Genomic DNA, 24,493 nt, shown 5'->3' on the forward strand with positions numbered 1-24,493 from the left:
TACGTTATACAATATTTTTAGATATATATCGTCTCTTCCAAGAAACGTTACGCGTTTTCGAAATGGGAGGTCGCCGTACTTCTACATAATATTATGTCTCCTTGCACGCCAGCTAGGAAATGTTCTCTCGAAACAAGTACAATGATGTAGGTATATTATATTATGTACGGTTCGATGTGCAGTGTGTATAGAAATCGATTGTTCCTCAATACAGTATAATATTATATTATTCGTCGTGCATGACGTGTGTGTGCAGTGTGCACTGTGCACGGGTGTGTCCCGTCGCGACGGCCATTTCACGCGATTCGTATAAAGGTGGGTATATATAGTAATACGGTAGTAGCGCCGTGACAATGGGTACGAAATCTTAAGTAAATACACACACACACACACACACACGTCATGAGGAAATATTCGGTCTGCGGGGGGTGCGCAGATGACTTTTTTCTCGTGATTTACCGATTGTAACCTCTCCCCGAATTTTTTTCTGGCCACGCGGCCGTATTTTATTATTATTATTATTGAAATATAATAGGTTAAGGTATAAGTACGATAGGTATGGATACTTTGCCGGTTTAGAATTATTTATTGACGCGCCATTATATCACCAGTTGCCACCACCGACGTTACGCATGGGCAGTGCTGGTCAAGTGCCCGGTTATGTTATGATTATTATATTAATTGATCGTCAACCAAATTATTTCGTTGTCTGCATACCATTAAACAGGCAATGGAATAATAATTTATATTACATATCTGTGATGTTACATCTACGTGCATATGAATTTCACAATTTTTGTTCAGATTTCTCTCGTATAGGTATTCATTATGTAACCATTGAAACTGATTCGACATGTATGACGTGTAAAAAAAAATGAATCGCGTTAGAGATTACCCGCACTGATTTTCGTAGAGTGGTGTTATACATCACCCAAATTATTGTTTATATTACCTAGATTATCAACATAATATAGGTAGTAATATAATAGATTAAATTAATACAATATAGTCGATTATATTTTTAATTTACTAAAGAAATATCATCGAAATCTGATGTTGGTGACATTGACACTTCATCACAAAATGTTGGCATATGTACAGTTGTGTTATATTATAAGTTCATAGTTTTTTATAGTCTGTAAGTTACAACGTTATTAAATCTACTGTTATGCGGATAAAATCAAATTTAACTCAACAAGTGAAATAATTTTTAGACAAATTTGATGTGAGGAACTTAATCTAATTAATTTAAATGTCATATTTATATATGGTGTAAGTGCGCTCGTTCTAAATTTTATAATCTCTGCGTATTACGTTCAAACAAATTTAATTAAATAATTTACGTCTGTATATAATATAATATACCTACATGTACACTACGGGTAGATAGTTAATAGTTATTAAACATTTCTGGCACGCACATGAAATTATTTTATGTTTTCAAGGTATGCCAATGCCTTTCTACAGTGGAATTAAATTAAGTGTTATAATTGCCCGGTATAAAACTTTAGAAAATAGAATACAAGTTTGAAATATTGTGATTTTTTTACATTTCATTATTCTAGTTTTATGATCAATATGGCAGGGATCTTCCTCGCATCTAACTTATGTTTATTTGAGGCCCAAAATCAGATTTTAAGCTTAGCGCATAATATGTAAATTAAAATACGCGTTATAAAGTAATATTATTGATACCATTTTTTTCTTATTTTCTTATTAATTTGAATACGGGCTGCGAGATTTTTAAATTTATGAATATTTATAACAGGTGACTGCTGCAATCTAGGATGGTTTATAAATTTATCTTCAGATAAATATTTGTCATATACCTAATGCATTTGAACTATATCTATAATAATTTTTCCATTCGAATCTTCACATAATATACTGTTAAAGTTTTCAATGGCTAATATATAGTCACGATAAAAAATATTATTTTTTATTATAGGCACGCTAGTACCTTTTCCTATTCACGAAAAGGTATTTTTATATGTAGACATTCCGACTTCAGTGAACTCTCGTCAGTCGATTTAACCGATACAATCGTGCACATATATTATACAATAATATTACGAGCCTTGTCATTTTTATTATATGCTTTTAGCTCATATATTTCACACGATATTTTATACCATGTTGTAGCGCATATTTATACGTTTTCGAGCATACTTACTCCAGTTTATCAGTATTATTTTATTTTAGACGATCGGAGTCCGCATATAGCGTATTGCACAGCGATATCTATATTATATTGTTTGGTATAATGTATACCATAATAGTCTTTACTCACTATTTAAAAATCACTCGGATAATCGCTGATTCACGTTAAAACCTCTAATGTTTCACCCTGTATACGCTGGAAAATATGTGCAATATATAGTCTGACGTTGCAAAGCGTGTGTGACTTGACTGAAACGTCCTGTTCGCTCTCGACTCGTGTCAATATGGATAATGAAGTACACGTTCATCGATATAATACAAATGCCTACAACGAGTGACCTATTTTGCGATATTTTTACATTTAGTTATTCATTCATTAAGTGTCGTCGCAATATCCGCGTAATATTATTATGACTAGTATATATTGTATTTTGTATACAGGCACACGCAATACCACCAAAAGTCTTCTCGCGATTGTCGTCTCAAACTCCCAAAACAAATTTTTGCGCAAAATCGTTGTATGAATTATTTTATCGTCTTAGAAATGCACGTTGTACACGTTTCTTCTCATAACACTTAAATCGATATGTTAAGAATTTTCAATTTTCGCTCGATTTATATCATGCGTTATGTCATTTGCACACCACTTAAACCAAAGTTTAAGTCGTCTTGGCCGATTGTAAGCAATAATAGCATTAAGCACATTCGAGAAGTACAATATTTTTAGTTAAACGGATTAACATTCATAACACTATCATACATCGTAACACCATAATATATCTGGGCGTTATATAATTAATTAATAGTATTACGTGTGTATTATTATTATTAACTGCGTGCCAAGACCGCGTGGCTTTTGTCTATTACGACTATAAGCGTGGTGATTTGGAATCCAAGTCACGTCCTAGCAGACCTTTTATCCTCAACTGAGGCACACACACACTCACACTATCGGTGATTATAATAATTTGTCGTATTTTGATATATCGCTGGAATTCAATTTTCAAGACACATTCCATGGTGGCAATTCCTTCGCCGCAATGACTTGTTGTATATTAAATGTCGTTCAAAACAGTTTCTGTTATATAATTTTGAGCATACGATATTATGTACTGAGTGATTCTCCAAGTAAGTTCAACTTTGTTTTTATCATTTTTCTGATTTTGGAATTTTTAAGTATTTCTAAAGATCATATTATTATTAAATGCTTAGATTATTTTTACTATTTAAGGACTATCCTGTTAGAATTGATAGTTCACATTCGAAAAGAAAATTGCATTACCACAAGACATTCTATAAATTTTCATAGAAAATCTAATTATTTGAAAGTATATTTCTAGGTTGTGTTTAAAGATTTCAAAAAATAAATAAAATAAATTATATTATGCTGTGAGTTTGGTGAATCATAATCCGGCTCCAGATTACGTAAAAAATAATTCCACAGAAAGAAACAATTTTGGAGATGAGAGAATTTTGTACACGTAATATTATATTTAGGCTAAGATCATTAGAGAAAATGTATCTGGACAACCCTCTCAATACTGCACGAGAAATTCAGTTATCTCGAACGAATGCAGCAGTAAGTAGGTACAAGCACTTTTATTTGCTATGCTTCCCTTTAATGAACCTCCTAATTTCATCGATTTGGCCACTGTGCTTTTTGATGACTTGGAACTTTTATCGCCCCTAATGAACTTTCCATACAACTGACCAATTTTATATCGTATACGAAGTGTGTTCCGTAATAGCTTTTTGATGTGTACCATTAGCTGGTTTTGCACGCGTTGTTTATTTTAAAAACACAAATAACGATGAGCATACTTTTGTTTTATCTGTTTTTCAATATGATTTGATTGCGTATTGGGTCCGAAACTACACACATATTTTTCATCGAATCAACATATAGTAACGAAAGCATATATATATATACCTATGAAGTGTTTGAAGTATGAGAAATATTTCAATGTTTTGTGAAATATTGGATTTTTATTAATTATTTCACTATTTGGCCCTACTGCATTATCAATTTTATCTTCCCGCCAATTTAGGAGACAACTAGATTACAGTAATTATAATTTATATTATTTCAAGTTCATTAGCAAAAAAACTATGATCTTTATAATATATACTAATATACCTATGTACTGGTTTCCTAAAAATCAGGGCTTTAATGTTTCTTTTTAATATTTATTAATTATTATATTTAATATTTTTATTATGTTTTTTGTTATATTTAATTATATAATTACATGTTGATTATTAGTAAGAAAACTATGATCTTTATAATATATACCTAAGTACTTTTTTTTTTATTTATAAAGTTTTCCTGACAATTGGGGTCATCTAAACTTAAGGCTAAAAGAATATAATATTTTGACGTTTTGAAAAAGGTTAACATAAAATATTTACAGAATAGTAATTATTGATAATATAGAAATTAAACAACGTTTGATAAACTTAGAACTAATTATATTATTATACCTAAGTACTGGTTTCCTATAAAAATAAATGTCATAAAGATTCATGATCAAGAAAACTCTGATCTGATTTTTAACATATAAGTATATAACTATATAAGTAACTGCGTTCATGGTACAATATATAAAATATACGATAACTACCTATTCCTTATTTATTTTACATTTTTACATCAAATAATAGGTACAGAAAAAAAATACAACGTATTATTATACATTGAAACTGAGAAAAAATGTGTGTCAATGACTCATGAGGTACCTATTTAATTTATTTTGATTAATTATTTAATATTTTACAAGACAAAACTACAAAAATAATGATAATTGAAATATTTCATTTTTTTAAATTTCATGAAATTTTCAAACACTATATATTATATGACGTATATACAAATATAGTTCAGCCCAAGAAGTAGGTATTCATTTATCATCGTTTTTGCATGTAGCATATTCAAAATAATGTAAAATTTCGGAGAAAGTTTGATTATAATATTATTTAAATTAGGAACAATTTAAACATTACGAAACTCACCAACGTGAATTTCAGCAGTTGTACATGATCTATATATATTATTATAGGTTATATATTCATAATAATACACGTGGGGATGAAGTGAAACCACGGGAAATACATCGAAGACGACTTTGGAGATGCTTGCGATGTAGCTAGTCCATATTTTAGGCAGGATCAGCTACAGCATAAGTGTATTATATGCCCCATGTTGTATGAATACATTTTGAACTAGTATAGAATTCTTCACAGAGTGGGCAATACGTGCGCTCATGGGTTGTTAACTTTAACTTTTATACAATAGTATGATACAGGACGGATTATACGAGTCTCCATTGGTAATCGATCTCCAGGGTCGGTTCAATGAGCCGCATCGACTGTAAACTATATTGGAATTTCCGAGTTTAAGGCGACAAGAAACGGACAGCTCTCTATAGTCGTATGTATTATGTATAAAATGTGTAAGCGAAAGGTCGGTTGTGAGGAATTTTGGTTGGTCCAAAATGTACCTATCTATTACGCACAAACGATCAAGAGCGATGGGATTTTGTTTTTAGGTATAGGTATTTCTCATTCGTCTCGTAGCAACAACTTTTTCACACGATGAGAGATGGAAAAAAAAATAAAATAGGAAATTCGTCGAGTCGGCGTTTGGGTTTTTGGCCGTCTGTTCGAACGTCTCAGTGCAGTTCAGTATACATTATTATTGCTTTTACGTCATGAGTGTTTCTACAACTCGGACTGTGCTTTTTTTTCTTGATCTTATCTTAGAACAGACTCGTTACATATTACAAACATTGCGCACGGGAATAAAAACGTTTAGTCATACATAAACTATATAATATGATAACACGCTGATATGGATAGCTTTATCAGATTCATTTACCATTTTGATTGGAAATAGCTATTTTTATTGTTTTTTTAGTATAATAGGTGATGGTTATATTATTCGGCGTGGTAAAATGCAATATAAAAAAACCAGAAGAAGTGTGCGCGACATCGACGAAAGAAATGTCATTGCCCGTCAACCACACTCGCGAAGTCGCTGGGACATATTAAACAACCACGAAGTCATATATATATATTTGTATATATGTTTAATGTTTATAGTATATACAGTATACACACAATTACGATCGACGTTTCCAAGCGATTTACTCACGATTTACTTGTGATTTTTTTTTTATTCACCGTGTTTAGTGAACCATATAGCGTATATATATAGTCTGTTTTATTAACAAATAAACGCCCTCACATACCACGATGGCACGATGCATCATCACGCGTAATATTTTTATACTCCATAATTAATAAAACAATAGCATCGCATATGTTTGTCTAAAAACACTATATTGCTATGATATAATCGGACGATATGCGTTTGAAACAAAAAAATTATACTACGATATCATAATAAAATAATTAACATGACGTATCAATATGTTGAATTCTGCTGGCGTTTTTTCCCCGTAAACTTATCCACGACATTCAATTAATGAGCTGGAGACATCAATATACAACCCTGAACTAAAATTTGAAAATAACAAGATGTCAGTAGTGAATATTAATATATTATACCTAGATAGTAAATATATTTTAATAATATTTTTTTCTTCGCACTTATTGTACTTTGAGCTGATCTGTTGACTTTTCTGATGCAGGGTCTCATATTGTTGCTAGTGAAACGCAATTGTGTGTCGTTATGTCTACCTATACCCACAGGCCACAGCTGTTGTTATTTGTTTGATAAGACCATATAAAAAAGAGAAAAACACTGTTAAACATTAATTTTGCTCTAACGTTTTTAAAATGTAGAACATTCGTTTAATATATAGTAGTATATGTTGCCCAAGTTCAACATTCGAAAGGCACGGCGCGGCGGTATTATTGTTATTATTATTATAAGTATTGTTATTATTCATGATAGCATTAAATGATATTATACTAAAAGTAAAGTCGAAACGGCATTTGTAAATCTCGTTTCTTGTCTCGCCTACATCCTCAAAATGTCACGGTGTAAAAATAAATAAAACGGGATATAAAATTATTAAAAAAGATAAAACGTTATTATGGTACACTACTGCTATTATTATTGTTGCATTCGTCGCAGGCGACGAATAGTATTCTAATGAGGCGCGATCTCTTCTTGTGTATGTATACATAATATATATAATAACAGCAACGATATCGTACCATGTATACTGTATATACAAAACATATTTTATTACTATACAGATATGTGTTTTATAGTATAAATTAAACATTTTATGCGTTGTGACTTTCATGACGGCGCGAGCGAATGTTATAATAATAATAATAATAATAATAATAATAATAATAATAATCGTAGTTTGAATGCGATTTTTTCTTTTAATCATTTGTGATTTACGTCGACGTCAAAGATATTACACAATTGCTGGTTAAAGCACATCGGTGATGATATGATATAAATTTTGTACGACCGAACTGGTTTCCGCCCGTTATTCGGTGACGACCACTGACTAATGTTTATTACTACTCTTTGACATATTCGTATCAAAAAAAAAAAAGGAAGATATGATTATAATAGTTGCCCACCGACCACTTGAATATTAACGTTGTTTTTATAATGTTGTATGCACATAAAATATAACACGTCACGTCGTCGAGGAGAGGTGCCTACAATTTTCGTCCGTCACCCAAATAGTTTTCGAATATATTATAATAATAATACGGCTTCGATGATATTACAATTTTATTTATTTTCTAGAAAAGAAATATATATATTAATACTTTTTATGCAGTGCCGAAGAACCTACAACCCGGCCATAGTCGTATAACAATCATTCATAAATCATAATATAAATTACAACTGCGGTAGTGCAGCAGTTGTTGGTTGATGTGTTATTGTTATATTATATTAAAATTGTTTTGGTTTTTGAAAAAGGAGTATTAATTGTTTTCGTAACCTACACGTGAGCGTGAAAGTTCGACAATTTGATGTGGTTATTGATTATTATTTATCTTATATTATCAAATCGATATTATAATATAATGTTTATAAATGTATTGCGTACCGCCAAAATACATCCGGAAAGTTATAATCAAGTCTTTAATTATTACCAATAGTCGTTATGCAAAAAGAAAATAATACAATATATACAGATACCTTTGAAATTTAATGTTTTAATTTAATGTTTACATTGCACAATATGCCAATAACCTTAGTTGTTGCGGCTTTAATAAAAAAAAAATATATATTTTTTTTATTAGTATACACATTTAAATAATAAAAACGTATTAGATAAGTAGTATAATTAGAGTTGTATAAGAGGAGCGGATTGGCTGAAGTCGATCTTCCCGAAATTGTGGTGTACTTGATATGCACTAGAGACTTCCTTTGTATTAATTTTGAATATAAAAACAAAACATAATTACGAGTAAATTGCTTAAATGTAATTTCTTATAATTTATGACAAGTAATGTCAACAGCAGTTACTCCTCCAATCATTGATACTACATTAAAAATAATATACTCACCTCAGGTTTCAAGCTAAATTATATTCAAAGTTCATAAATGTCAAAAACATGAAAATTAACGATCCCTATCAGGAAAACGTTTAACGCGTAAGATATCACATCCAGAATGAAATTAATTTCAATACAAAACTTGAAACGATTAGGGTATAATGTTAAAGTCAAAAATAAAATATATGTGGATCCATCAATGATATCATTGTTTTTGCATTAAGAGAGTATGATATATATATTAAAAAACCTATTACATTTTTAATGAAAAATATAATGTTTGTCATAGTTTATTTAGTAAACAGCACCCGTGCAGGTTATAGTTAGTTTAATTGTTGTGTTAAGTAGGCAAACACATTTTTATCAATTTGGATTATGTTATAAATTAGAAATATTTATTACATACAATAAATGATTATATATATATTATTTTTATTTTTATCATCACAAATTTACCCTCGGAAGCATAGGCCATTGGGTTTCAATATATTTTTTACATTATTTATACCAACAATTTGATTATATTTGTTATTAACATCTTTGGTGAAAAAGGATTAAGTTGCGACTCAATTGCACTTCATGGACATTATTATTTATTTTTTATCTATCAAATAATATTAATAATAATGAATGTACGTGGATTGATGCATACAACATAATAATATAAGCATTAAGATTGTAAGTACACTGCAAAAATTAAATACGTGAGTTATCCTATAGGTATACTAATATAAAAATTAGTATAAATTCATATTTTAATATAACGTTCGACATGGGAAACCACTTAACTTGTGCTTATGCAAACGCACACACACATTAGTTTAAATAATAATATATACGTATGCTGAGTATAGTATGTATTGTGAAATACAGAGCTCATATTATTTATTATATTATATCGTCGTAAAAAATATTCGTGTGCATGACAACGCGAATGGTCAGCGGCGGTGTGTGATTTCTTCAAATCCTGAACGATTTATCATCTAAACCACCAAATTAATTATTATGACCATAATATTATTTTTTTTTTATATATAACAGAGTATTTTTATATATATTAATATATATAAAATATATATTATATATATATATATATATATATATATATATATATATATATATATATATATATATATAAGGTCGAGCACCTGTCACTAATGACAGTTGAGACACACGCACATTAATATATTATATGTACCTACCTACTACTGTAGACGTTTTATATAAATAAATAATAATAAAAAAAAAAAAAAAAAATGGGATAAAAACAAATGGACAACGTTATTAAAAGAGTTATTAACGCAACGTTAATCGGTTTTATGGTTTTCTTTTGTATTTAATACGTTTACTTCGAGAGGTATATTTAAGCAAGGATCACTTGGATAGATGGTCATTTTAGATAAAATTATAAAACCACAATGTATAGATTTATAATTTATAAACTCGTTTAAAGTTAGTTTTAAATTTCTAAATGAAAATTAATTAAGTTCATATTTTGTTTGAATCAACATACTTTGATTTTTTTTTTAATTTGTTTGATGATCTTGGGCTTTATCTTGGGAGTTAATTTTGCTTTAAAGTTCATACCAATATACGATAAAATAAATTAACATAAAACTCAAAAAATTTGGTATTTTAATATTAATTAAATAAGTTAATATTTTTAACACCAGAATCGTATTTCCTGATATTTAATGAACGTGTATTCTTGTAATTAAAAGCCTTATGAATACATTTCAGAGTACAATGCATTTGAATGATTGAGGTGTAGAAAAACTAGTTAGTTTTACAAAAAAAAATATTTTAAAAGTTAATTTAGAGAAACTTATCAGATTAGTTCAGTAGGTATATATTATTTTTATGCAATGGTATTCAAGATCTGGTTTTAACATAATATCATCTAATGAAATTAATATTATTAATTAAGGTGTCGTCATTCGTGAACGAAATACAATCTCGGGTTTTTAATAAAAATAAAAATAATAATAATAATAATATAGTCGATGACAAAGGAGGTGGAAATCGAAAAAAACTGGGAACTACGATGTATTAGTGACTCTTGTCCCATCACCTATGACCCTTTTGTGACACAGGAAACGGACGTCTCGCCAACCAGGTGACTCCTACCGAAATCCGTTACTTACTTAATTTTAGTGCATTCGACCATAATATTATTATGTTTTGCGCACTCTGAAATTTCTTCAAAGCACTGGCCACTGGATCGCTGGCACAGAAATATTATAAAACGACCGGAGGTAAGGAAAAAATAACATCAAGTTTATACGTCATAGATAACATTCATATAGAAGCCAATACTTTAAGGGAGGGCGCTGGAAGTTTCCTCATAGTACGCCATTCGTATTCGATAGTGCCCAATACATATTTGTGTAGGTTATATAATAATGACATACACTTTTGGTTTTTCTTCAATTGTACAGTGTGGCTATTGCGTATAATACATGGTACGCATCTCTTGTTTATACTTTATGTCTTTATAGTATGTATAAGTCTCTCAAAACGTATATGTACCATGTACACACCAAATTGCTTCTATTCACCAATACGGATTGAACTGTGTATTATATCATGTAATATTATATTATAAGGAATAATAAGAACAAAAAAAATCCACAGAGTAGCAGTTTTACTTTTCTTTCGATTTTCTCTCTCCAATAACACCCCGACCCACCCAGCCCTTCGAGTGCGTGGTTGCTGCAGTGTAACGCAGAGTCGTCTTCGCCTCTTCCACGTACATACACACACACACACACACACACACACACACACACACACACACACACACACACACACACACACACACACACACACACACACACACACACACACACACACACATCATATATATATATATGTATATACCCAGTCGCGTCCTTATATCACGATCGGGTTTCAGCCGTGACTTCCCTCTACGCGCGTATCCCCGTATCCACTCCGCCAATAACGCCACCACCACACTGTCCCGAGGTGGACGCCTACCCCACTCCCCCCACCCATAGGTATACATAAATTTCCATTTAACCATGATTTACGATATCGAACCAGATAATATATATTATACGCGTGCGACGGTGTATGTGTGTGACGTGCAGTATAGTAGTAGAAACGAACCGCTCTCGCAGTGTGTTTGGCGGCCGGGGTATATTGCAATATTGTCTCGACAAATATTTTTTTCATACGTCCTTTATTTTGTACACTTGTATTGTATATGCACACAGACACACGTCTATTTATTTAGTTGGGTACGCCGCCGCCGTGTTGCGTATGACATGCGTACATTATACGCGATATTAATAAAACACCTTGCCAGGCTGCCGGGCAAAAATTTCACCACCGGCATACTCTCATTATAAATCCTCGCGAAAGTTTTGAATTCGCATGTAAACATATACTTTTAGCTTCACGTTTTTTTTCGCGGCTCGCAAATTTTCTACACAAAGGGCTGCATACATGCGATATGCATGCGCAATTATTCACACGTTAAGACTCGATGCCGACGCGTACATACGTCATATTATTATATATATATATATATATATATATTTGTCAGTACAAACATGTTTTGTTGCAGCAGTGTATTCGTTTGGTATATTGTTTGTGTACTAGTCAGATGGAAGATATGTCCAACAAAAGACGAGAAGTGAAAAAAATATGATACATCGTTTGTTACGTTATTATTTTTCTTTATGATGCCAAAAGTATAATAAGTAGTAGATATACATTAATACATTAGTTATTACTTTTTAGCACTGTTAATTTACTTAATTCAAAATTTAAATTTAAATAATTGCTGCGCCAATTTTCAATTATGTATTAATCACTGTCGCATAAAATGTGATTGTATTTTGTTGTCATGCATCCTAAAAACTTTTTTTAAGAAACGTTTCAAGTAGTTTATTAATAACTATTACATGACTGTATAATTATGCTAGATTGCTTTTTATTATTATATTTTATAGTTGGCACTAAAATATAAGTATTTAAAGATATTGCTGAATCTAAAGGTACCTATCTAAAATTTGAATATTGAACTAACAAACCAGCTTGTAAAATTTCCATGAATTAGCAATCACTAAACTACTATTACTATATACTAAACTATTATTTTAATTTATAAGTTGAATTCATTTTCAAAGTGGTAAAAGTAGTTTTATTTGTCTTCCATTCCGAAGATTTTCACAATTCTTTGTTCAAATATCTATGATCTAAATATCGTTTTATTACTGTTTCTACATAATGTATATTTTTAATAAAGAAAAATATATGATAATGTTGTTTTACAAATAAGGACTGACACAACAAGCGGATAAATTTACAGAATAGGAACCTGATATATTTTGTTTTGTGATAAATACAACTCAATGTTGATTCCCACCCGTGAAGTTCAAAACAGCAGGGAATTATCATTCAAAAATAAAGACAAACACTAATAAAATTCAAGTTTTATTTTTATTTTTTGATATATTAATAGTAAAATGTCTAAATATTCGTATAAACGGTAAAACCAAAACATAGGTAAACTATGAATTATTAACAATAATTTTACGTGTTTTTTGGTTACAGTTAACAAGTTAAATATCCATGTGTACTTATTTAATTAAAAATAATCATAACTTAACTAAAACATGACGTTGTTGCAAAAATATCTTGATGAAATGATGAAATTTATGTTATACAATAATATTTTTTTTTTTTTTTATGTATTCATAAAATCATAATAATATACATCAATAAGTTCATTCATTAATAATATGCACTTGAATTTTAAAGAACTTTGATTAAGTTATTTATAAAATAGTTAAGTCCTACATATAGATCATAATACCTACGTATCACAAATGTATAATAATATTTATTCGATTAAATTTATTTCTACATTTTTAATGGTTATACATTTATAATATATAACTACTATGTAAGAGTTAAGTAGTTTTAATTTTTTTTCAGTGCCACAATAATTGTTTATATTATATAAACCAAACAACGTATAGTTCATATAAAAGTATATAAACGATGAACATTTGCTATTAATATAACAAAAGTTGAAAAGTCAAAAGGTTTTATTTGTTTTCACGGTTGTTAAGATTCTTTGGACAATAACAGAGATGACAAAAACTTAAAGATGAACGAATCAAAAGTTATTGCACATTTTTTGTTAGTGAAAAGCACATGTACATTGTGTACTTGAAGAACGAACGATCAATAGAATATTTTATCCCGTGGAGACCAAAACATTTTTCAAAAGCCTAGGAGCGGGGTTTTCTACATGACAATGCAACTTTATAATCCTAAAGTAATTTTTGGTGGAGCACAAAATATATTTTGATAATAATTACTCTCACCTTTCCTTTAACCACTGACCTTTTTCTGTCAAGTTTAGAAGCAAAAAAAGTTATGGATGTGAAAATATGTTATTGCAAGTAAAAAAATATCATAGCTTGAATTATTTCTAAAGATCAAAAAAATCTAATAATATAACATGGGGAACTTTATAGTTTACATTATTAATTTTAATTACTTAAACAAGTTATTTTTTTACTTTCGACATTCCAAAAGTTTATCAATATTAATAAATCATTAAGATATGTAAACATTATCTATAGACTAAATTATTTATTTAATAAATGAGTGTTTATATATTCTTCACTCTAAATTCATTGCAGATGAGTTAATAAAAAAACGAGGATCGAACATTATTGTATATAATCTGTATACGACTTTCTAGTTTTGGTTTGTTGGCCATGTTGGAGATTATTGGTTAAAAGTATATTTTCATAAACATACATACATGTTAATGAAGTCGATTGATTTGGTTAAAATGTAAACAATTACTATCGATTCAGTGTGAGTTATTGATTAAGCATGAATTCCACATTTTTAATTACTACTATATTACACATCGACATCACAAATGCGGTACTTCCATTTATGTTTGTGTATTTATTATTTAAGTCGTGTATCCGAAAATAGACGCATTGGATTAATATTTACAAAAAAAAAAAAAACACTGTTGCGTGAGATCCTGGTTTTATTCTATTAAAAAAAGGTATCTTAAACAGTTTATTGAAAACCATAGAACTGTGTATAATACGCCTAATTGCATACGCTGTCAATATAATTGATATCATACCGAGCGTGTGGAAACTATAAACGCCTCAATTTCCAAAGCGGAAAATTGTCGTATATTCGAATCGTTGAATAACAACAACAATATAGTATATTTTAATAAGAGTAAAGACTACGTTATCAAAGCGTGTACACATGAGATAAACCGAATGTAACTACGTTTTCGAGTAACGTTTGAAACAAAAACACCGAAAATCAAAATCAACTAATTGACTGATAGCTAAAAAAATCCCTTGAAAATAAAAATATAAAACAAAAAATTAAGTATAGTTATACATATTTAAAGTATAATAATTGGCGTGTCTTACCAGTATGAAACGGCTACGTGAAATCGTAGCTTTTGCAGCATGAGATGAATTTTCGTCTCGCTGATGGACAGTATATTTACATCGACGACATCGTTCGGTGATCGTAAAAGTCGTATGATATTTTATTATAGTATCGTTTAACAAATAAATATATATGTAGATATATATACAGAAAAAATACGTCTTCTCGTGCGTTTCTATATAAAGAAGCGAAAGCGGAAATTACAAATGACTCGCGACGGACTCGATGACGACGACGACGACGACGACTGTACTCGACGAGAGCTTTCCGGCGTATGCAAAGCGGCACGGCACACAGGCAGTAACAGCAGCGGCGCGGCAGTAGCGGTAATGGTGTATAGTATACATACAGTGGTAGTAGCTTGGTAATAACGGTAGTGGTAACTGGTAGCAGAGTAGCGGTAGTAGTATAGCCGCCGTCGTCGGGGTAAAAACGTCCCGAGCGTTTTTCGCTACCCCTCGGGCGCCGCCATCGCCACCGCTTCTGCCTCGTCCGATCGATAGTGCACCGCGCCGGCGGCGGAACCCTTTGTATATCGTACACCCGGTGCTCTACACCCTGCACCCAGGTCCCACCACTCCCCGTCCACCGACTAGTATTATAATACCCCATTATATCATATATCCTAGATTCCGACTTCTACGACTACCACTTACAACGGCTTCGGATGTGTGTGGGTGTATGCATGCTGCTGCCCACTTATATAGTGTATGAGCTTTTTATTTTTCTTCATAATCGCACCGATCACGCATCTCGTGGATTGTTATTTTACGTTTGTTATGAAATTATGGTGGCGTTAAGTTCATACCTATATTGTTATATACGCTGTCAGAGTTTCCATTTTACGCAAATCCTATTATCATATTATTGCACTTTCGTTTTGGTTTTATGATACGATGAATTCTTTTCATCATCGAATGTTTCACTTCCGGTAGTAACGCGGATCACCCCGTTTACCACCCATTACGAATTTACGATATGCACGTGAACCAACGGAAACGGCGATTAGGGGTGTATAATATTATTATCGTGTTGTGCACAAAACGGTTTATCGGCCGACACCTCGTCGCAGTTTATTATTACAACAATAAAAAACAGCACCGTTGTATACCGGTCGTTAATGTGTTCACACACGAGTCGTACCTACATCGCGCAGCTTGTTCCGGTCCGGTCGACTGATTCCGGAACGATTTGGAACTAGCAAATTGAAATGGGACAAATTTCGCGTAGTGACGCGTTTACAACACAATTAAATCCAACGATAATTCTTTACGAGTCCGATTATTTATTTGATGTTATTATTATCATTGTTGGGAGCACCTAAAATTGTAACGCATCAATGCAATACGAGACTAATAATTATATATTTCAGTCCATAAATAGCTGAGTACTAAACTGCGGCTCAACATAACCGAATAGTTTTACAGCCGAATGAATGTTATATTACAGGTATTCCATTATTATGAATGGCTGTAATAGGTGTGCTAAGTGCCGCGGTGTTCGTAGCAAAATTATTCTTGTGAATATTGTTTTTAATTCACTGTGGAATTTATTGTAATGAATGCATGATAATGAAGTGGCAAACCGTGCAGCAGTCAAAATGCCATTGTATCTCTTGAATAAATTATTCTGGAAAACATGTGAAACGGACGATTTACACTCAAAGTGTTTATAGAAAAATGACAGAATTATTAGGTGATGGGCGTAGAAAACTTATTATTATACCGGTCTAAAGCATTATTATACTTACATAATATAATATTGTATATTATATAAAGACAAAGGAAAACAAAAACTTTATACTTCAATGAATTTATCATTTAAGGACGAGCCATTATTAATTCAAACGTGCATTAGCTACGTACAGATTGTATGTGCATCGTATATATATACGAAAAACCTGATGATAAAATATTATTACCGTTTAAAGTTGTATACTTTAAATATAATATAAAGTAGACGCCTACGGCCCACCTCTATAATATATAGTCCATGTATAACCGGAATACTTAAAGCTTTAGGCATATAACTAAATATTTTATACTTAAAGTGTTTTTGTGTAGTATTGTTAAATTCGTTTTTAGATTTATAATGTATGAAAATAAATATCTGTTAGAAAAAGAACATACAAACATCTCGTAGTTTTCAAATATCTGTTATAAGTGTTTTATAAATAGTGAACGTATTGTAAGTTTTCACAAAAAAAAAAATGTTTCAGTTAAAATAGGTACGACTTTCGTAGAAAAAAAAATGTGTTCCACAAAAGCAACACAGTTTCAGGGAAAAATATTGAACACGAAAAATAATAATTTTTGATTTTATTTTTATTTTTCATTTTACAAGGACAAATAAAAAATTATTTAGTTAAATTAATCAGTATTTTTTTTTTTTTTTTTTGAAATAAAAAGAGAATAATACTAAAATATTTTTAAATAAAAATAATATAATTAAATTTATCTAATAACTAATAATTAATAACATTATTTAGTATTGATCTGAAGAAAATGTTTATCATTATTTTAATAGAAACATGTAAACAGATGACTCAATTTCTTCGTTCGCATTCTTTTGTTCGAAAACAGTGGTTGCCAGTAGGTTTAAATAATAATGATGCTATTGCAATAACTATCATGGTTATGAAAGTGAAGAAAGCCCTGTGTTAGACTTATAAAAATTAATGTTTATATTATTTACATCCATACCTATTGTATAGATGGTATAGTGATTTTATAATTAGCGCTTAATTGTTGTTCAAAAAATACGAAAACTATATTTGACTCATATTATTGATATTACAAATTTGAAAAATAAATCGTATCATCAATTCATAGATATCTTCTATTATGATGGCATACTGGCATTAAACATAAGGTTATGGCCAAATAGAACGCTTAAATATTGCTTCAACAAGATAAATAAATGATGAGTTAACTATAAACGGAAATGGTATATATGTAACTTTGTTGTTTATATCTAATACGGATGGGATAACCGTATGTAATGTGCTCAATCGTCTGAAATGAGTTACCTTATACGAACCACTACCAGTAATGATGGTATTCATCAGAAGATATACATAATATATAGGTACATAGTATGAGCTTGCGTAACATTCGATGTGATGGAATTCAACATCAAGTCAAACATTACTTATCTATAAAGTTATTAATAATTTTAAACGGTAAAACATTTTATGTGTTTATTAATGTTTAAACGTACGAAGTTGTGTGTTAGTTGTACTTTTCTACACTCTATAGGATTCTGTAGTCCAACTTTGAAGGTGAGGTGCTAATATTCTCTCCCCTGTGGACACTCATTGCTACTTCTAAATGTTCATATACTTATATACATAATATGTATTTATAGCAAAAATCATATTACTGGCCATTTGAATAAAAAAATATATTCCACTAGATATAATATAAATATTAAATATATACCTATACATAGGATGTTATTTTTACAAATGTATTATCCTATATTACTCGTAAACTTGAAATTTTAAATAGTAAATTGTAACACTTGTTATAAAGCTATATAGCTTAAGAAAAACTATTGAGATATTTTAGTGATAATACGATAAAAATATTATGTATGTTAAATATCATTTTTAAGCATATAACAATTTACTAAGTGGGAAATAATTGATTTTAATAAATAACTGAATCATGTAAATATTATTTTATTTTAATTTAATTATTCACCATGTTATACCTTCACACTCTATATATTTCGATCCCTATCGTGATTAGAGCTAGTATAATAACTCAGTAATTATATTGTGACGAGGGTGTAAAATGTATGTCTTTTTATTGGCTGAATACATTTTCACTAATTAATAATAATAATAATAACTGTAGACTATAGTATATAATAGTGGTATATTAAGTATATTATATATTATGGCTTATGACCTATATATTTATACATTTTGTATCATGAAGAATAATTTCATTTTAAAATTTTGATATTAAATACTAATTTTATTTCTGGTCCATAATATTAGAATAATGGTTTAATTAATTTAATTGTTACCAAACGTATAATAAACCAATCAAAATAAAGTATTGATTTCAATAATTATTCATAACAATGATCAACAAAAATTTTCATACATAATATTATGTTAATTTATATACCTTATTAGCTTCATACTTTTAAAATTATATAAGTAATCATAATAAAAAATAAATCTTTTTTCCCCAATAAATCTTTGATGATATGATATTATTATCAGTACCTACTGAATGACCATCTCCCTAAAGCGGTCCTCAAATTTTGAACGAAGCCACATGACTATTAATTTAATATGAAATAAAAATATTGCGTGTGCACGAATACGTATAAGTATGTGGTATAGGACGAATAGGTATAGTTGAGTGCTTAGAATATTGTCATTGATTAAACCATTAAAAGGACGACGTATCACCGAATATTTTACGCATTAATCATCAGCCGTGTGTGTAAAATTATAATAACATAATAAGGACCGTTAGTCTTTTTTTATCGTTCTTATGATCTTAACCGTCACAAGTTTAAGGTTGACTGTATAAAATAAAAAAAAAAAACTGTAGAAAGTACTCGGGGAGTCCTTAAAGTAGGAAGACGCTCGGACTCGATTGAGTGCCGTATAATTAAAACAAAAAACAAATACGAATAACGCAGAGGATGGTTTTCCAAGACGCATTATTAGAAGCAATTTGCACACTATACGTATATAATATCACACAGAGGAGTATTCGTGTGTGTATAATATAGTTGATTCATGCATGGTAGTAAGATGATGTTGAACATTATACATTATATATAATACGGTCCCACGCTGGCGTGTATGACAGCGCAGCAGATAGCAAAGGACCGGAAAATGGAAACATCAAGCCGTACGTAATAGATAAGAAATGAATAGATTGCCGGATAGTATGACTTCACGTCTTACTTAGTGAGCAAGACGTATTCGTCTACATGTGATCGTAATGGCGACCAACCTAGTAGAATTGCTATCAATCTATTTAACCATTACATCTACCCCGTTCCCCGTTGCCACTACCATACCGAGATAATTCTCCTCGGCTTTTATATTATTATTTTTATAATTCGATATCAAAAAACCTAGCTCATTTGCTATCAGTTATATTATAATATATTATTTTCATTATATTATTATATGTGGCGGTCGTCTTCCTAACTCGAGCTGCAGTGAGTACGGCTCAGAAGCGGATTAGGCATCACCTGGAAATCTTACCGCCATGGTTCGGTTCTTGAATCAGCTGCTTTATTATAATATGATAAAAAAGAAAATATTATTACAGTTTTTTTTTTTAAGATATCATAATAATAATATTAGAAAATATATTTATTAATGTACATAAAAAAAGTAATTAGCGCCACATAAAACTAGAAAAAAGGGCATTCTGTATAATCTGCGCAACCTGCAAAAGTTGTAACATTTGTGCCACTTAAATGTATCCATTGATGGCATAAATTACAAGAATTAAAGTTAACGAAAATACCACCTCCCAATACTATACACTTACACTTAACTGAGAGGATCGTTAGTTGTTATACAGTTGTCTAACTTCAATACGATACAAACGCGTATGAGTGGTCAAATATAATCATAGTATGTTGTGATTTTCGCATCAAGCGTTTAATCGATGATGGAAGTTATTTCGGCGATACTCGTTGAAAAAATGAAACAACGAGTATAGGATTATAATATTACACACATGATTATAATCAAGTGCAATCGTCATTGCCTTGTTTATTTTACAAACTCCAAACATTTTATTGAGTAGAAAAAGTTTTTAAAACGGACCAAAAGACCTAAATAATAGCCTGACTTATAGCAAAAGCGAAATTAAATTCCGTCCGAATAAACTTTTAATTAATTTCTCGGAGAATTCGTCGCACCCTCAAAATACACACGAGTCGATAGATATTTTATTTCTGGCGACGCAGACGACATTATTGCATTTTCGAGTTAGGTTTTTATTTCAAACCGACACCATATCTGCGCGCGTTCCCACAGTCTTATATTATTTTCGATATATCAAAAAATGAGATAATGATGAGCTAAATATAAGTGATATTGTATTCGCATTTCACTGTATATAATATCTAGTGGCTACAGTGTTTATTTCGCACATCCAAGAAGATGATGATACATAAATAATTATATTTGATCAGTATACCAATATTGATTTTTTGGAAATTCTTAAAGCGATAATAATATGGATGGTAAAAAAAAAACATGCACTGCAATGTTAGTGTAAACTATTAATAAATGATTTATTACCACAGCCGATTCGCCAAACGTTTTTTAAACACCGTTTCGATAAACAAAAATCTCACTGATATACGTGTGACATACAATTATATCTATTTTCACCATTTGAGTTATGTAGGTGCAAATCGAAGAGAGAAGAGCAACCTAACATCGAAGATAAAATAATGTAAAAGCGATAAAAAAAAGATTTCTGATTTCATATTGCGTACGTAAAGTACTTTTTAATATTTGGACGCTCGAGAGCGATTTGAAAACGAGGAAAAATTTATAACACACGCTGTTACTCTACATAACATACTATATGATTTATGGACGTATAATAAATTGTACATTTGTTTTATTGTATCAAAAACACAAGCTCGTTAAAATTGCATTAAATAATTTCCAATACATTTCTAAACCATGTCCCGTTTTTGTCGCGGGTACGTTATTGCCATTGTAGAATATTATTAAAAATACAAAATTTGTAGAATATTATCAAAACATATTTACTACTTCAATATCGTATATAAATTTTATTTTAATATCTATAGTTTTATTTTTTTTTCAAATTAATAACCAAAAATTACAAGGTGATTTTTTCAAGGTAATTTTATTATATTCTCAAATTCTTGATATGTTTGTACTTAGTATTCGAACTTGTGTTTTTCAAATTAGAACCCTTTTTTATCCAAAATTAAAAAAAATACATAAAAATCATAAATTTTTCTATTGAATCCATCTTTCGGAGGAATAGAAACAGAGCACCTACAAAAAAAAATACATACAATGATTTGTTGAAAATTAAGACAATTTGAATATACATACTAAATATGCTCGACGAGATCAATATTTTGATGTATTTATCATATTTACAAAGCCCGAATATAAAAGTTGTTATAATACTTCAAAGTTCAAAAGTTTTTCTATTCACCCCATTTTACGGTATTTAAAAATTCCAAACATTTGAATTTGAATATATGAATAATTTAAGCATAAAAATAGGGTGAGTATGCTCAAAAATCATCCGGTATAATACTTTCATATCTGCTAATATAAACAAAATGCATGAATTACAACAACTTATTATACTTTTCTGTTGTACAGTTGTCAGTTGTGTGTAATAATATTTAAACATAAAGTTATTAACTCATTTAAAACAATGTTATCTAGTTCAGGTTTTTATCAGCCTCTTCTAATAAAACGAAATCCTCTAAAAAATTCTAAATAAGCTGTTCTTAATCGAGTAGACCTAAAAATAACGTCATTAAATTATTATAGAATATTATTGGAATAAAATATATTTTAGGTATCTAAAATCTAGATAAGATATTTCATAGTAAATAACCAACGCGTGTTAATCAATTTCACGGAAAGTCGGAAAGTGTATATAAACATATTATATGCTGATATATGTACGTTTTATAATCAACTTTACTATAGTACATCATTTCAGGAACAAACTCGTTGATTTTTCGTCTCGAAGTGCGTATAATGATGTCGCCATGTAGGGAAAGATAAACTTCCGAAATCCAAAGTATATTTTATATACGTACGCGTTGGAAAACCACCGACGAGCAATAAATCGCAAGTTGCACACAAAGAGACGACGCGCGAGGGACAAAAGGCTACAAGGACAAAGGATAGACTTTATTGATGATACGAAAAGAAAATCCATCTGGACACAGGAAGAGCTGTGTATTATCGTTATTATTCTGGATTTGGATTAAAATAACAAGTACAACGCTATAAATTATATACAAAAGGCGTAGAACTATATAACAATATCGACTTTTCCGAAGCCGTCATCAAACGGTTAAATACGTGAAACGACGTACAAAAAAATATTGTACAAACTTCTACAAAGTCATATGTGACACTCTCTAGCCGTAATAGTAATGCAATTTTATAATGATATGATATGATATGATGTAGACTCAAATTAAGTCACTCACTGATCGACATTATGCAATTCCAAGGTTTCACTCCAAAAACACTGCAGTTGTGTACCTAAATAATATACAATAATACATTAGGTATCTGTGACTTGGGTTTCTAGCGGTAAAGATACCGTGTTTTTATTTTTCTTACAGCAAGATATAGTACATACCTAAACGATTTTTCCACATAACCACCGTTTTTTCTCGTGCATTTAGGTCCGCAAGTTTCCTAAAACCTTCTCAGTAAAATGGCCGTCATTTCTGCGTAACAAGTTGGTATTCACGGTGGTGACTTCAGTTTCAATTCAAAACGATTTTCTTCCCAGAAAAGTTGTTCTTTTTTGGAAAAAGACAATTTACTATTGTTTGGTTTTTTTTTGCCATCAAAAACTTTTCTGGAAGGAGAACGGTTCAGATGTTAAACTTAAGTCATCTTCGATCTAACGACTGGTTTCGCAGAAATGACATATCCTTTTACTGAAGGATTTTAGTTTTATGAAACTTGTTCTACGCTACCTTAAAAATGTATGGATATGAACGGTTATTATGTGGAAAAATATTTTACATCCAATATTAAATACAATTTTTTAAATTTTTAAACATTTTTTGTTTGTTTCTGGCATAGGAAAATGTTTAATATATCCTCGTATATAAAATAAACGAAAAGAAGATACGTACGAGTGAAAATATAGCAACCATATTATATATTTGTATAGCCACCATACATATTATACATTATTCAGTATACGTATGTATACATTTGTAGGTATACATCAAACGAATGGTTTTGTATTTTAAATTGTTATCACCAAATGTCGTCGCACGAACGGTACACATTTTTTAGCTTCGACAAACCTGATACAAAAACTGAAGCAATCGACATCTACGGACGTGACGCTCATTGATTGCGTACGCAGATCTCATGTAATATAAGTAGTTATGATAAAAAATTTCATTGCCGTTTTGAGGATGCAGAAGATACATCTTTAGGTTAACATTGTGAATTTATATAACTTCGGTGAAGCGTCATGATTACACAAAAACACGTAATAATAATATGATTATTTTTCAAATTAAATTTCCTGTTCTGTGTACTTTGTATATAAATATATAATATATTTCTCTAGGTAATACTTTTATTTACCAACATATTATCAAC

At 30.2% G+C, this 24,493-nt stretch overlaps 1 protein-coding gene across 2 annotated transcripts in view; it reads right to left on the minus strand.

The window, feature by feature from the left end:
- fz2 (frizzled 2) overlaps window positions 1-15,412 on the minus strand; it is a 77,931-nt gene extending 62,519 nt beyond the window's left edge. For both annotated transcript variants that reach the window (XM_089225019.1, XM_089225018.1), the window contains exon 1: window positions 15,108-15,412. The gene's annotated coding sequence lies outside the window, so the exon portion shown is untranslated. The remainder of the gene's footprint in view (window positions 1-15,107) is intronic.
- Between the last annotated feature and the right edge of the window lie 9,081 nt (window positions 15,413-24,493).

This window comes from Diuraphis noxia, unplaced genomic scaffold, assembly GCF_037042655.1.
Source record: "Diuraphis noxia isolate RWA-SAM2 unplaced genomic scaffold, SU_Dnox_SAM2 contig0003, whole genome shotgun sequence".
Classification (NCBI taxonomy): domain Eukaryota; kingdom Metazoa; phylum Arthropoda; class Insecta; order Hemiptera; family Aphididae; genus Diuraphis; species Diuraphis noxia.